Source organism: Anoplolepis gracilipes, chromosome 8, assembly GCF_047496725.1.
Source record: "Anoplolepis gracilipes chromosome 8, ASM4749672v1, whole genome shotgun sequence".
NCBI lineage: Eukaryota > Metazoa > Arthropoda > Insecta > Hymenoptera > Formicidae > Anoplolepis > Anoplolepis gracilipes.
The window spans coordinates 4,321,606-4,336,154 of record NC_132977.1 but is presented as its reverse complement, the minus strand read 5'-3'; the positions used below and the strand labels follow the sequence as shown (position 1 = coordinate 4,336,154).

Here is a 14,549-nt window from a genome sequence, read left to right as displayed (position 1 = left end):
GAGTCCTAAATTTATATATATTATTTAAAACATTATTCTAACAAGCAATTGAATCATTTTAGCTACCTTTGTGGCTACTTTATTACAAATTAATATTCTTGTTTTTATTGTTATATAATGTTGTATAACTAATAACATAAGTAATAAATCGGTTAAGCTAATTTTTTTTCATACAATTTTACTTTTATAGCTGTATTTAACTACAAATGTTTTTGATTAGTTTTTAAATTTATATATTTGGCGAATAAAAGGAATAATTTTTCGAATAAAAATTTAGAATTATTCGAATATTTTGAAAGCAAATCTGTGTAATATATTTAGACTGTGTTAAAATGATCACCTGAAGGTAATCGACGAATGTTTTATTAAACGTTCCAGTTATTTAAATTATATCGAAAGTATATATATCGCAATGGGGAAAATAAAAACTATCGATACACGTGCATAGGATTTTCATGATTATTTCGTCAGCAAATGTCTATCTATAGTTTTACATTCGAGACAGGTACAAAGATGTTCAGGATAATTTTTTTTTTTAGTTTACGTCATATCATTTTTTTATATTATTTTTTTGCACTAGCATGTGAAACAGCTGATTAGGACCATTGTTTATTATTGCTAATACTTTGGATATTTATCTATGGCGTAAATTACTGCACACAAGGCAGGTAAACATTTTCCTCAGTGTGAAGATTTGCACGGAGCACCGTGCGTGGGCGGTAAATAATCACCGCCGCCGGAACGAATAAACATGTCGCACACATATTTTGCTTGAAAGCTAAGTTTGGCGGTTCCGATAAGCTGTCGCTTTGCGTTAACAATATCGGCGGCCAATACTGTCTTGCGTGGCGCGTGATAAGAGTTTCCCTCGCATTAGGAAGCAATGTTCCTCAAACTGAAATACGCATTTTCGACGAATGAAAAATCTTTGATATGTAAAATAATATTTCTATGCAATTTGCAAGGAGGATGAATACTATTTTTTGTAATGTTAATTTTTTACACAAAACAAATATTAAAGAAATATAGATTATTTAATAAAATAAAAATTACATACTTTTTTGTGTGTGCGTATAAAGAAACTTTTTTTAAAATATTTTTAGATATATAATATTCACTCACTTTCTTTTGAAATATGTCATTTCTATATCATGGAATTTGATAGTTTTAAAAAAATTATATGTTTTAATAATAAGATGAGTTTAAAAATTTTTTTAACAGTTTTTTATTCTAGCATTTTATTTTCGAGAATTATTAGTGCTAACTATTTCTAACGTTTTCTTTTTTATATTTCTTTTTAAAGTTCCAATAGGTTTTAACAATAGTTACATCTTTTAAATATTATTAAATAAATGTTTTATTTTGACGTTGATATTTTATATTTTTAAGAATTATTAATTATATTAAGATTGAGAAATTGTGCTACAGAAAATTGTCACTTTATATTTCACGAATGTCATTCTTTTAGCTAAATGAAGAGAATTGTTTATGAAATTTATGGAGTACTATAAAAGCCTAACTATGATCACCAGCACAAATGGACCTGTTGACAGGACTATCGATTTTCGAAAACAAGAGATCAATTTTACGGGAATCACAAAACATCCTTTAGGAATCCGAAGCACATTTCACAAATCGCGAAAAAAAAAGTATGTGCCGCGCGGCTTATCGCCTGACAGATTTCGAATCTCGGATAGCCACGCAAATAACGCGTGCTTAACAGGTCAAAGTCCCCGTGGATGCGCGGGAAATAGGAATTTCGTCATCTATTGATTGATAAGTGTCCGCGCCGATCACGCGCGCTCGGTGAATCTCACGTCGGGCGCAGAAGCCGAGTTCCCGTTCCGCTCCATCTTTCGCGTTAACTCGCACCACGCGTGACTCTTCTTAACCGCGATCGCGCGCGGACACGCACATATTGCACGCATCTACGTACGCGCAGCCGCGTCCGTCCGATGCGGGGGAGACGTAAACGCGACGAGTTGAGTAGAGGGAGGAGGGAAGAGGGTGGTGGTAATAAAAAAAAAAAAAAGGGTTTCTCTCAACTCATGCAACTCGCGCGCTTGTTGTCGGTTGCCGCATCCACGAGCGAAATGCACGCACGCACGCACGCACGTACGTACGCACGCTCGAAAAATAACTCGACGTAATTTCCTCGGTTAAGCACCTGTTTATCGATTAAACATCCGCACCGTTTATTGCGGACAGGACGGCTGTCGAAAAACTCGCCGACCTATACCGAAGGGTGAACGGCCTTCGCGCAAGCCTTCAAGTTTTTTTTTTTTTTTTTTTTTTTTATTTTAACCGATACATCGTGTCGCGTTGTTTTATCTACGAACGAAAAGTCACGAGGATTAATTAAATGTCAATTAACTCGAAAGAAACTAACCGAGGAAAGGAAATACGTCTGTATAATGAGAGACAATTTCTTCGTGACGTCAACTCTCAACCGCGTGGCACGTTTATGTCGTTCCTTATTCAATTAAATTTAATAACAGTCGCAATGTTTTACGAGCGCAATCGCAGTGTAATTAACATATAATTGAAATTTTTTTTAAATACTCGACATTGCGCATGTGCCATTCAGTTATTACATGATTTGTAATCTTTAATTGGTGTTCTCATTGAATAGATGGCATATTAATGTACCGTGCGGCGAGATTTTTTGTTCGTGTTATTGTATGACTGAAAGTAGTCGCATACTATAAGAAAGTAAGCTTTTCCCTGTATGTACATCTTAAAACGAACAAGTGATTAGAGATGCGCCGATGAACAGAGATAAAGGGGTGGGGGAAGGGGATATTTACACACGCAGCTCAAGCAGCGCAATCGAGCTACTTCTTGGAGGAGAGCTGCTCCTCTTCCTCTCCTTCCTCATCGAACCTTGAATAGCCGGATCTTGAACGTCATAGTTGCAACCTTCGTGCGAGATTACGTTTTTCCTCTTTTTCTCTCCTTTTAGAGAAACATGCGTAAGAGTAAAGAAAGATGAAGGAAAAGTAAGAATTGATTTTAATTCGAGTTTTCGCTTTTTGCATGAATCTCGACAATATCTATGTTGCACTCATGCTATCTCAAAACATAAATGTACATTTGACAGTTACGTATTAACTGCATGGCAATTTTCATTTTTTACACATGTTTAAATATCACATATACATATATTTTTCTTCGTATCAAACAAATATTTTTCACGGATGAGAGAGCGAGAAGAAGAGTTTGTACGCAGTGTACTTGGTATAGTGAAATGTATCTGTCACGTTTTGGCATTCCGCTAGTTTTATAGCCGCCATCGCGGACAACGATGAGTCGCATGTGTACGTTTTGCCGGTAACAGGCAATTACCAGTTACGATTCGAACGCATATTTGTCATGTCAAAGCACGTTCGAACGTAAAAGTAGATCGCACGGGATAAAAAAAAAGAAAAAGAGATATGCAATGCCGCAAGATCGGACGAGGTCAGTGAATAAAGAGCCGATAACATTTTGAAGAATTTTATATTTATTTCTTTTCTTTTTTTTTTTTACAATTGCATTCTTACTATTGTTTATACAAGATATCAATTTGAGTATATTAATTATCACAGGATTTCCACTTAAAAAAATTCCAGATTGTTCAAATATAATAAAATAACAAAATAATATTTATATAAAATTATGCACTTAAAAAAGTATTTAAGAAAAAATTTTAAATATTATATATTGCATTTTAATAGTTATATTAGTTTGATCTCGAAATGTCATCAAAAAATCTTTACCGAAAAGAGATTCAAATTATTTTGAAAACGACAACTACAAGAATATATTAGACAAATTTAGGATTTTTTTAAAAGAAGTTAAACAATTTAAAATAAGCTTAAAATGTAATCTTGTAAAAGTCATCTAAGATGCAACTAATATAATTATTTAATATACTAATATCTTGGAACTTTTTGGGAAATGTATTACACGCAATCGTTTTCAAAATGTTTGACGATTGGAACTTTTAACGAATATTATGTATAAAAACTATTTTTATTTACAAACATGTCGTTAGCACTGTATGTTTATTGTTGTCTAAACATCTTGCTTGTTATTAAACATATATTTTTCATAAATTTTCTGGTAAAATTCTCCTTTATTTTTGTCTCAATGGCGTGTGAAAGTAGAGACACTGAAAATAAACACGTGTTGCTAGTGTATACTCTGCTTTGCATAATAAATCAACAAGATCAATGGAGGAGAAAAGGAAATATATTTCTATTATAACACGCACATTTGCACACGTACACACACGCATGTACGGAAGTAAGAGCAAATCAAATTTCAAGTACGCAAAAGTAATGACAGGCTATGACAGTGTCCGTGTTATTGTCTACCGTCGAACGTCTCTTCTCTTTCAAGATCGATTTACATTGTATGCCAATGACACGACGCGACAAAATATTCTTCTATAATAGACAAACGTATTCATTTGTATCTGCAACGATATGTAAAGAAAGAAAAACGTTTATATTTATGAAAGTATAGGACATAATTTCCTCTATTTTAAACTCATCATGACACCGAACACTTCATCTATTTCTCTTATAAACTTCTATATTTTTATTTTAAATGCATAATAAAAATAAACATGACAAATGAGAGAGTAGCCTTTAATTGAAAAGGAGAGTTAACTAGATTTTGCAATAAGAAAAATTAATTTTCTTTCGTGATAGTTAGATCCAAACAATTTAGTGCTTAATGAGCTTTAAAACTAATTAGTGATAATATCACCAACAAATGACTATAACAGGACGAAGACTCGAAAACTCAACGTAATCCGGTTTCTGTCATTTTGATACATTCGCGATCGTTTTATTATACTAGCTTATAATCGAAAGAATTTTTTTCAATACGAATCACGGTTAATATTAAAATATAATATCACATTATTTATATATATATATATATATATATATATATATTTTAATAAAACTAATGCATTTATAGCTAAATTGTTCTTTATTGAATATATAATACGCACACAGACGTGTTTCGCGCCGAAATACTTTGGAACGAACATCAGCTCCTTAATTCGTTCTCGACCTCTCACGAAGAGAGGGATGTGGGTGGAAAGGACGAGGAAAACGGACGCCCTCGGACGTATTATGCAAACGAGGGGTGCGAAGTTTCGGATGAAGCCTCCAAGTTCTCTCTCTCTCTCTCTCTCTCTCTCTCTCTCTTTCTATCTCTATCTATCTATCTATCTCTCGCTACTGGCGCTCTGTTCTTCCATTTCAACCCTCCTCTTCCGCCTGTCTCTTTTTCTAGTTCTATTTCTCCTCCCTCGTTTTCGTAGTAGACCCCGTTAAGAACAGGTCGAGATACGAGCAGATAGCGTCCACGATGACTGCGACTTACGGCACTCCGCGGTCCTTAGCGCGGGATTTCGCAAATCTGCCGGTCTCTCGCGAGAATTCGGAGCAAATGGAGAAAGAGGAGGACAGGGAGGGATGGAAGGATTGTCTCTCGTATTCGAGTCACATGCAACTTGCTGTGTACATAGGTTTACACAACTAGCTGTCCTTGTTGTCTTTCCGCTCCGTCTTGTTCTCTTTCACGTTCGCCCTCTCTTTCCCTCTCCCGCTTGCGCTCTCTCTTTCTCTCTCGACCGTGCATACGAGAATTTCTGATTGCACGAGTCTCACCCCGTCATCCTGTCATCAGCCCTACACAGTATCTGCCAGACAACAAATATTTTGCGATAATTTTTACCGCCTAATCCTTTGTGCGAGATTTTTCGAAATAATTATGACAAGAAAATTAGTAGTTTTCTATTAACATAAAGTTTAAATAAATTATACAGGAAATGTTTTCACTATGATTATAGGACTTTTAATTATTTGTCTTTTCTCTAACAAGTTTTCCCAACTCACATCATGCAAAATTCGTGAAACTCTAATTTTTACCTGAAAATTTTTGTTTTCGAAAAATTGTTTTATTGTTAATACACTCAAAGAAAAAATGATCTGGCACCTTTACAAAAATTTTCTAGATGTAAAAAATTAACTGAAACAGATAAATTATTAGAAAATACTGTGATACTGCATATATTTTGCACTTAATCAATTTAAATGACAAAGGCAGAATTTATATCTGTACTAGTAGTGTAATTTAGACAGAAAATTTTTAATTTGAGATATCTAAAAATCTACATTAGCAAAATACTTTTTTTGAGTGTAGAGGTATATCATATATTAGTATTATAAAAGGAGATATTTATCATATATATATTGCATATACATTATCAATAAAGATATTTCCAATAATGTGTTTATATAAATAAGATAAAATTATACAATTTTTTCTCTCTTTTTCTCGATTCTTTCGATCGGCAATTAGGTAAGAGAATGTTGGTCCAGCAGCATAGATTAACGGATACAAGAGAGATACGCGATACGAGTTATATATACCAATATAATTATCGTAATACCGGCGATTCCGATATCACCCAAGGGCTCGTGTTCGAAAGTCATGATTCGCGGAAAGCGCACACACGTTGCACGTTGCTCTCGACGCGCTTGCTTATCGATCAATATAGTGCTGTCGTTGTCGTCCTCGTCGTCGCAGATAGTTTGCGAGCAATGCTGGTCATGAAAGATTCTGATGTTTTTTTTTCCTTTAATTAACGATTTCTATTTCTCGGGAATTATTATTTTGTCTTTTTTTTATATATATAAAAATATTACTATTTAGAAAAATAAAAATGATCTTTTACGCGCAAAAAAAGATGATAAATTTAAGATTTGTTTTAGAGTCAAGAGGTACCCGGTGTGATATATATTTTAAAATATACTAGCAATAATGAGGGAAGATATTTTTATATGCTTACATAATGAAATCGTGTGAGATAAAAATCACACGTGCATAGTTGACTTTGTTTTAACATCCACAGAATTGTATTTTATAATTCGAATTGTTAAAGAAATAGATATTCAAATTTTGTAAACAATAATGAAGAAATAAAATATTCTATAAATTCACGATAAGGAGGAATATTATAATTTATGAACTGCGTCTTTTTTTATAAGACTCTATATACGAAGTAGATAGTTACGTCACGCGATATATCGGTAGCATCAAGGAATCAGAAACAGAATACTGGATATATACTATTGATCCGTTTCCTCGAAACTGTTTTAGCAAATAGAGGGTTAATATCGCGATCTATCGTCTCGTACCTATACATCGTGTTATTTGTAGCTAGCCGTTCTAGTACTCTAGTACTTAAGATGGAGCAAATAGAATCATAATAATTTATAGTTTTGGAGTGCGTTAAATATTGATTTTTTAACAAGAACACTCAGCGATGAGTAATGCTAATCATGGGAAGCTTTGGTATTTCCGGATATAGGTTGATAAAAAAAGAGAGAGAGAGAGAGAGATAAAATACCAGTTATGAACCGTGACACGTATTACGTGTCAATTGTACCGGGTGTACCTAACGTATTCAAGTCAACATACTAGTAAACGAAATAAATCCGCAATTTTACTTGTACAGATATCGAAAAATATAGAAACGTTCGATTGAAATTTCAGCCTGATATAATTTAATCGCCAGTCGATTATTTTTTCTTATATTTTTCAACAATCATTATAATTTCTCTGTGCTTTTCTCATATTGAATAGTCTTTTTTTTTTTTTTTAATTGAAAAATTGAATTTCAATGTTATTTCTTGTTAAATCAAACACTTTAATTACAAGAATTTATTTTTCACTGTAAATATACAATAAATATTTAGTTTTGATATACAATAAATAGGAAATCTCTTTTCGATCTCCATCGATAATAATCACGCAAAATCGAAAAATTTTAATAAACGAATGCTAGTTTTATTTGTATGACGTAAAAAGTTGTTAAAATTTCCGAGAATAGTATATCAAACAATTTTTCTTTTCTCTTTATATAGTTTTTCTCGTAGGTATTAATTCCAAAACGTTTTTTTAATATGAAAAATAAACGAAAAAGTTATTTTATGATAAAAAGTCTGCGAATTGATTGTTTATTGAATTGACTGAATCATTTTGAATCGAGAGTAGAGTAGTACGAGAAATGTATTGTTAATATCTCTGTCGAAAGCCAACAACTAAATACGGATTCGATTCACCACAGCGAGGGTGGCAGCGTTCAACGCAATGAAAATCAATTACTGATATATATATATATATATATATATATATATATAGAGAGAGAGAGAGAGAGAGAAATAGAAATCATTTATTACCAACGTGCTTGGAGAAAATGAGGATATTTTCCGTTGGCATAATTTTTAACGCGCGACGTCGTGAGTTGAAGAGGAGAAGAACGTCGCGTCCGCATTTCACATCGCGCGAGGAGGAAAGGAGAGGAATATAATGATCATTTCCCGGGATCGTAATTAATCGTCGCTTTTTAAACATCACGGTGAATGTTATCTGCGGCGATTATTATCGGCGCGTGCGGACCTCGTGCGAACACGCAAGATTGACGTACGCGTTAATGCGATTCACCCGGTGCATTCCCCCGAGCGATAATGCACAGCTGGTCCTCGAGATGGTTAAAATAGGTTTTTTTTTTTGGAGGGGATTTTTTCTTTTAATGGCTCTCTCTCTCTCTCTTTTTCGCGGATTTATATTTCATATACTTCATAACACACGAGAGACGCTCGGTGTAACACTATTCGAATCACACATCGTAACTTTTTTTTTATAAAGAACTTTGCTACAAAATCGATTTATTTTGTTTGCATATGGGACATCGCGATGTAAGATAATCATATTGTTTTGAATTAGATTGAAAAGAATATTAGGGAAAAATTAATTTTTTACCATATTTTTGTTCGTTTTTAATTTACGAATAAAGCTACAGCTGTGAATAAAAATGGTAACTTATATGCTTCTAATATCGTTGCATTTTTTATAGTTAATTACAAATGGTCTTTAATATACATAAGTAATGTCGACATTCAAATGTAACTTTGATGAAAAACAAATTTAAAGCGTTACGCGAACGGAGAGATTGAACGGATTTCAGGCTTGTCTCTCTTTTTGTATCTCTATATAGGATCTTTGAAGAGGGTGGAGGAAAAGAATCGTTTTCGCGAAAGGACTGGCAGTTTCTCGCGCGAGGAATCATTCGGCGAGGAAAAAGAGATACGGTTTGTCGCCCGCGTGTTACCCTCCGTACCTGCAAATACACCCTCGGAGAGCGTGGGGAAAGAGAGAGAAAGAGAGAGAGAGAGAGAGAGAGAGAGAGAGCAGAACAGGGATGTCGTAGGATTGTGGGAGAGGTGGACGGGGGGAGGGGTGGAAGGGGGGGGGCAAAGAGGTGGATCAAGAAGCATGAATGGAAGCGGAATGCGTGCTGGCTATCGCACGGCCTATGTCAGCCTTTCGTGACCTCTCGCGACCGCGGTTCTCAACTCGTGTTACGTCTCCTCTGCGTTTCACGTCGCGAACTCTATACCTGCAGGTTTTACACCTGCTTGCGCTAACGCGCGAACAGTGTAATGCAATATTCGCGAAAGGTAATAAAAAGTAGGTCTTACAGCGTCTTATTTAGAAATACTTATTATAATTGTATGTAGTAAGTATAAAATTAAACCCTCTTTAGTAAGAAAACTTTGTAAATAAACTATGTGTTGAAAAAAGTATTTATATATCTGGTGACAGATGAAATAAATTAAAATCTATAAAATTTTAATTATACTACTACAGATATTACTTATTAGAAGTAGTAGTACAGTTGTAGTTATATAATTAGAGTTGCAATTATAACGAAAGAGGCGAATGAGACTTAGGATTTTTATACTTATTTACGAAAAATATAATCTGAATTTTTAACTAAATTAAATTTTAATTATGAGGTTCAGATTAAATATTCTTCGTAAAGGAACCCTTTCTTTCACGTGTACATAATTTTGCTCGTCTATTTCGTCTCTTCATGGCGAATAATGAAAGATGAAATTACAATTGCCCATTGACTTGTTAAGGTACGTTACAACGTCACTTTACTTTCATTATCGAATCGATTCCACTTATCCGAGTTTCGAGATTCCAAAATTGTGCGTCTCGAGGGTGACAACGAGGGATGGTAAACACAGCATGACAGATGGCACACAGATTTATGCGGCCATGTGCTCCATAATTCGTTCGTATTCGACGAGACCGATCCGTGTCCCGACACGTATATACATATACCGTGCTATATCTCGAATTCGAATCTATACCAGCCCTTCGCGCGTGTGTTAAAGGAACAAAAGCAAATAAGAAATAAAAGGAAGGGAAAAAAATCCGCGCGTGCGAATTCTATGTGTGAGTTCATGTACTCACGTGAAATGTTCCAGTTTCTCCGCCAGCAATGGCGCGCCTATATCGACCGACAGGATAATCCTCCTCCCTTTCCCTCTTTCTTCTTCCTGTTTCTGTATCGATATGTTCGCCTGAATTTTTCACGATTCATGCCGAAATATATTTTTGGAACGGGAAATCTTTGTCGATGATACTAGACCTTTCACATTCGGCGCATTCTCAGTCGAGTCGCTCTGACGGTGATTTGTAAAATCATTAATTTGCAGTGTGGAATTCTACGAGAGCATAGCTTTTATACTATACATATATAATTTCTATATATAATTATCGTTTAAAAAATAATACTTTAAATGACAGAAAGAAAAAGTTTCAATCTCGCGCACATTGTCGAAACCGCAAGACGAAAAATTCAATCGAATAACACGCGATGATTCTCTCTGTTACTCGATCTCGTAATCTTAATTATTTCAATGAGTTTAGCGTGCGAAAGAAAAGAATCATACGAAACTTCGCTTTTTTCCCATCACAATTTAATTAAGTCAGGAAATTAAGTATTATTTCGGTTTCGAAATCACGCCGCGTATAATCGAAATCTTCTACTTTGTACCCTTCTACCTTCTACCCTCTATCGTTACGCTAAGAGAGAGAGAGAGAGAGAGAGAGAGAGAGAGAGAGAGAGAGAGAGAGAGAGAGAGAGAGTTTAACTTACAAGGAAGAGAGAGAGAGATCGCGCGTCAATTAATCTTCGACTCGGGCCAGGTCGCGCAAGATGTAGGCATGCAAATGAGACGTTTCGTCGCACGATGCATCTCACCGGATTGCCCCCGCCATCATTATCATCATGATTATTACCATCGTGGGTGCGTGTGCACGCAAGTCGCATTTGCTTGTACGCGAAAGCGCCAGGAGTGGCGGAAAGGGGGAGGGGGGATCGCGTACGGAGAACCGCTGACTCGCGCGCCGCGTGTTAATGAATATTTTTTTCATTCAACCGCGCCCTGGCCTACATTTCAAATGGAAGCACGACGGTGAGCGAGCAGCCGGGACGGGAGTTAGCTCCGCTTTCCGATACGCAATGGCTCGTAAAAAAAAAAAAAAAAAAAAAAAAGAAAGAAAAAAGCGGAGGAGGTTGGGGTGAGTATGTACACGGGTGTGTGGAGGGTGGAAACCGGCGGGAAGGAAAGGGAAAGGGGGACAAGCTCTTTCGGAGAGCAGGAACGGAGGTCAAAGAGGATAGACAGCCCGCAAATTTGACCCGACCTAGTCGTGATTTTCTCGTTACCCTCGTTGTACGCCCGTTTCCGTCCATCTCTCTTTCATTCTTCTCCCTCTTTGCCCTTTTTTCTCTCGTCGTCTCCTCGCTTTTTTTCTTTGTCCTCACGTATGTGCGTATATCTCACGATTCTTTTTCCCACATCTTTCGATATCGTACACGTGCTTTAAAGTCGCATGACAAACAGTCACGAACGATTGGCTGGATGAATTATTGTCTCTCACGATAGAGAATTTGAATATATTTCTATTTGACATCTTTTCGTTAATACTGATCTCTTAGTTTCTCCAATGTTCTTGGAAATCTACCCCGCAATTTAAAAAGACGTATCATTAAATTCGAAAAGATGCACTTAAACATATAACATATCTTGACTTAATTTTTTTATTTATATCAATTGATTAATAGAATTATTATTCATCTTTTGTGATCAAGTCATTGAAAACTTAATATGCCCTCATTGTGAAATGCAGATTTGTTTTACATGATTTAAATACCTACATATAAGCGCTGTTAAGAAAAATAATTTAATAAATTTTACTATACAATTTTATATTTTAATCCACATTCGGAACTAAATATTTTGAGAAAAGTATATTTTCATTTAAAATTATTTCATTTTTAGAGAGATAATTATTATATTCTATACATTTGAAGGGAGAAATTCTTATCAATTTGTGATTATTTAGTCATTTTAAATAATAAATGTATAAATAAAATGTTTTTGATAAATAAAATATAAATATATACAAATATACTTAAAAAATGTTTACATTAAAATAAAATGTTTATTTTCAGTATTTTCTTTTTCGTTTAATATTATAAGACGTTAGTATTTGCATTACTAATAATCTTTTCACATTTTACATTTACGTAATAATAATAAACTCACATTACGAATTATATCGTGTTTTTAAATAAAAGTAGACTTGTATACAAATATTCGATAATGCTCCGCAAAGTATCGTATAAAGTGCAATAAGCATTCTATTCGCTTATATCCACTATTGCTTATTCATTCATTCATTCATTCATTCATTCATTCATTCATTCATTCATTCGTTCGTTTATACATTCGCTCATTCATTTGTTGTCTCAATCTATCACATATTCATTTGTTCGAGCCAGGCATTCTTTTCCTTCCTCATTTTATTATCAGAATAAAGCGTAGTGAAACTTTATTTAATAAATTGTACTGTGCTCTAGAACAATATTGTAAAATGCACTGTTTGCAAGATATATGTGAACAATCAATTAATGAATATATATATATATATATATATATTGTCGAATATAATTTAATTTTTTAATATTTAAAATTGTTACATTCTTTATTTTGTCAGCTGGGTGTCATCTTGAAGATGAATTTGTGTTCTGATTGGATTGCTTGATTGGCATCGAGAATTAATAAACTTAATTTTTTTTGCTGACCTTATTCAATCTATATGCAAAAATAATTAAATTGCTTTTGAAGGAGATTATATTTCGTGCGCATGCTCCTTGTCTTTCTCTCTACTCGAGGAACTTTAAAGGCATTCGAGGTAAACGAAACACTTGCGCTTCGCGATTTACTGTCGAACTTTCGAAAAGAGAAAACTCTATTTTCATTATCGATACCATGAATTAAAACATTTTTTTTTTATCACGAGAAAAAGAGAAAAATAAATATTTTTTATTCAAATTCAAGAAAACAAGTTTCAAACAGATTTTTATCAGACGGATATTAGTGTCAATTTCGCTGTTATTTTTTCCACACACGTATACGTATTCGCATTTGAGGAGAGACGAATAAGCCGTGCGAAAGTAAATTCGACGCGTTACAATCACGCCGAGAGAGCCGTCCGAAACGACGAGGGTAGTCCAAGAAGGGAGTTGTTTAACGCGGTATCAAGCGGTTGGCGTTAAGCCGGTTTGCGCCACCTAACAGGGTCGTTAAAATGACAGTAATGTTTCCAGCGAGAGCCGAAGCGGGACGGATAGACGGACGGACGGACGGATGGACGGAGAGTCGTACATCAAAATTAACGACCGCCCGCCACTGCTGCCGTCCCGATTCTCCGGTGCACACTCTATCCCTCTGACGGAGTTGTTAATTATCGACACTTCCGCATACGTACTCTCTCTCCCTTTCTCTCTGTCTCTTTGTTCAACTTCCGCAAGATTTAGGTCCCGCGTCTCGCTTCCAACTCGATTAGGAGCTCGCGCTCGAACTTTCGATTCTCTTTCATAACGCGAAATGATAAAACGCTAATTTTTTTTTTTTTTTTGTTTTTTGTTTTTTTCATTTGCCTCTATAGAAATGGTTTTTAATTTGCCGCTCAATCACGGCGATTTGTAACTAAACCTAATTTTTTTATCAGGGAAATAACGTATGATTGCGTGTTATTTAAAAGAAAGATTATTAATTACAGTTTAAGAAAGCTCTATTGCCAGTGTAAAGATAACTCTTCTCACAAAAAAGATAAGCGCGCGCATTTAATCCTCTGGTAACTCTGGTATTATTACCGGATTATCCGGGAGTAATTTCAACAAAACCGATTTCGTTTGCGGAAGAGCGGCGCGACGCGGCGCGTGTCGCGTTTAATCGCATATTTATTCACGAATGCTCTCGCGAGATATTTCTCTCCGTGAAATTTTTCTAATGCTAATTACGTGGCAACTTCAACCAAGATAAAAATGAAGGAAATGTTTGGATAAACAGTCATACTTTCGTCAAAAGAAATGTCGCACCGACAAAAGATTGTTGTTTTTGTCTTAATCTCGTTCCTATAGAGTATATGTTGCTTCAAAATTAGTGGAAAATTTAATTGCAAATTATACTATAATTAATCGTACAAAATACGTACAAGATACGATAAAATTTATCGCGCAGCATTTTACTGCGTGACGCATATGATATTTTTTAACGAAACTTGTATTATTTACAACATTTTTGTCAATTGTTGATCATAATTTTTTTTTTATT

General features: G+C 34.8%; 1 protein-coding gene across 3 annotated transcripts in view; it reads left to right on the top strand.

Moving 5' to 3' along the window:
- The window catches only part of Mnb (minibrain), a 75,104-nt gene that overhangs the window by 34,427 nt on the left and 26,128 nt on the right, over positions 1–14,549 (top strand). The gene's annotated exons all lie outside the window — the stretch shown is intronic.